This window comes from Pongo abelii, chromosome 16 (genome assembly GCF_028885655.2).
Source record: "Pongo abelii isolate AG06213 chromosome 16, NHGRI_mPonAbe1-v2.0_pri, whole genome shotgun sequence".
Lineage (NCBI taxonomy): Eukaryota > Metazoa > Chordata > Mammalia > Primates > Hominidae > Pongo > Pongo abelii.
The window spans coordinates 21,358,300-21,361,308 of record NC_072001.2 but is presented as its reverse complement, the minus strand read 5'-3'; positions in this window follow the sequence as shown (position 1 = coordinate 21,361,308).

Sequence of the window (3,009 nt, the reverse complement as noted above, 5' to 3'; positions counted from 1 at the left end):
TGACTCTGTATATACAGAAACCAGAATCAGTCCATCGATCAATCAATAGGTAAAATGAAAAGAACTGTGTGAAAGAACTACAGCAGAAATAAAAAAATCCACAATCACAATGGGAGAAATACATATCTAGCTCTGAAACTAATACCACACATACAAATTCTATTAAATATAGAATGCTTTAAAAAAAAATCTAGGCAGCATGAGTATCAAATCGGGCCATGCCAGGCCACAGAGCAAATCTCAACAGATTTCAAAGAAATAAAGTTACAGAGCATGTGTGCTGACTACAATGCAGTTAAATTAGAAATAGGTTTTCAAAAATTCATTCAAAATAAAATAAAAATGACTGTATATACAGAAAATAAAAATATTCATCCACATATTTGAAAATTATAAAATACACTCATAAGTAACCCAAAATTCTAAGAAAAAATGACTATGAAAATTAGAAAATGTGTTCAATTAATAATCAAAATACTGCAGATCAAAATTGGTGACATACAACTAAATGCATGCTTGAAGGCATTTATGCCTTTAAATGTGTATATTAGAGGGAAAAAGCTAAAAAAGAAAAGAAACACCAAATCAATAAAAGTCTATTAGTTCATAAAAATACTCAAAAAAAGAAAACCTGAGTGGTGGTCACCTATGCAAGTGCTAGGATACCAACTCAATATTACAAAAAATAGTTAAAGGGAGGTGGCAGTTCAAGAAGTCAAGCTTAGACTATGTCCTTCCTGTACAGATTGTACCTCCTGCTAACCAGACAGCAGAGGGCAAGGTTGGTGGGGATTTTATAGGGGACACGCAACACATGAATTCCCTGGTCTAGCTTCACAGAACTAAAGCGGGAGCCACCAAGCACTACAGGCCTCCTGAGCCAACAGAAAGCACGCAGCATGACTCCAGACATAACACCACCCTAATGAGCCTGAATTCAAATCCAACCAAACCTCTAGATCTAACCAGCAGATTAATGGAACTAACAGAAGAACATGTTGGTCTAGAATAAGAGAAAGCAATCAACCAAATTCAGAAAATGTGAAGTTCTCCAAAATAACCAACCTGCTTCTTTGAAAAAGAAAACGGTATGATCAGAGACAGGGAGAGGAGGGCCTGGAGCCATGCTGTTTGGAGAAAGAGACTAGAAGCATATGTCAAGCAATGCCAACACAGAGAACGTGCTCAGGTCGTAATTCAAAATTACCACCTAAAAAAGGCATTTTTGAGATAGTCCAGGAAAATGTAACATGGACTGCATGTTAGATTAAGGAATCACTGTTAATCTTATAAAACAGGATAATGATATTGTAGGGTTTTTTTTTTTAAATCCTTATCATTAAGAGGTAAAATGCCTCAAAATATTTTAAAGACAGAGTTATGCTTTAAAATAATCCAATCAGGCAGGTGCGGTGGCTCACACCTGTAATCCCAGCACTTTGGGAGGCCGAGGCGGGCAGATCATGAAGTTAGGAGATCGAGACCATCCTGGCTAACACAGTGAAACCCCATCTCGTACCACGCCGTATTACCTCATTTAACAGATATGATGAAGCAACTGAACAGGCTATTTTTCCATTTCCATTGCATTTCAACAGAGCCCACTAAAAAGTAGTATAAATGGCCCTTAAATACTAATATATTTTAAAACGCTCAAACTATATCGAAGTCACCACTTTCTGCCTTAGCAGGCAAAATCCCAAAAGCCCACACACAAGGCTGGGAGGCCAGCAGCCCTATTGGTGGTGAGAGAAATCAAGACGTACAGGAGCAATCTGGTGACAACCAGCCCACACTAGATGCATCCCCACCTGTGCATGTGCACAGGCACACATGCGTGCACACATGGAGGACACATGTTCCAGGTCAGGCCTTGCAGAACTATTTGTGTTTTTTGTTATTGTTGTTGTTGTTGTTGTTTGAGATGGAGTTTCACTCTTGTTGCCCAGCCTGGAGTGCAGTGGCACGATCTCGGCTCACTGCAACCTCTGCCTCCCAGGTTCAAGCGATTCTCCTGCCTCACCCTCCTGAGTAGCTGGGATTACAGGCATGTGCCACCATGACCCGCTAACTTTTGTATTTTTTAGTAGAGACGGGGTTTCTCCAAGTTGGCCCGGCTGATCTCAAACTCCCAACCTCAGGTGATCCACCCACCTTGGCCTCCCAAAGTGCTGGGATTACAGGCATGAGCCACCACACCCGACCCTCAGCACTATTTGTATAGCAACACTGTGGCAATAAGCCCAAGTGTCCACCAATAAGAGACTCACTAAAGAAAGATACATAAAAGACACATCCACACACTGAAGACTAAGCTGCTTTATAAACACAAAGAGCGACACTCTGATAAAATACTCCAGTATATATGGTTAGTAAAAAAAAAAACAAGCAACAGAAGTAATGCAACATGCTACCACTAGCGTACTCATTCCAGAGATCAAGGAGGTTACAGAGGAGACTGAAAAGTCAGAGGCAGCAGGTGGGAAATGGGTGGAAGGCGTGGGCGGGGAAGCGACAGTGTGTCTCTGCCTAGGTTTGATTTTTAAACCATGTGACTGTATTCCTTTTTTTTTTAATGACTGTAAAACAAAATAAATGCTCTTCATACTAGAAATAAAATGTTAGCAAAATCTGCATTCAAAACTAGGATTACTGTTCTACACTGACAAAGTTCACTACCATTAGCAAAAGCAGTTTTCTCATTGACATAATGAGATACAACAGCGTGCATGAGGTCCTCAGCAGGCCTGCACCCTACAGGTGCTCCACACGTGCAAATCACTACTATTACCATTACTATTACATAACAGATATAATATATAATTATACTGTCACTGCTATAACCAGCATTACATACTAACACAGCCCACGTTCAGAGTATAAAGAAGGCTGTGGAACCCCCTGCAGAAGGTGGGAGGGCCTGGGACTGTGGATAAAGGGGAGCTCTTTGGGACTGTGCCACCTGAACCTGGAACCTGGGCCCCCAGGTTGGGTCCCCAGGCCTGTGTG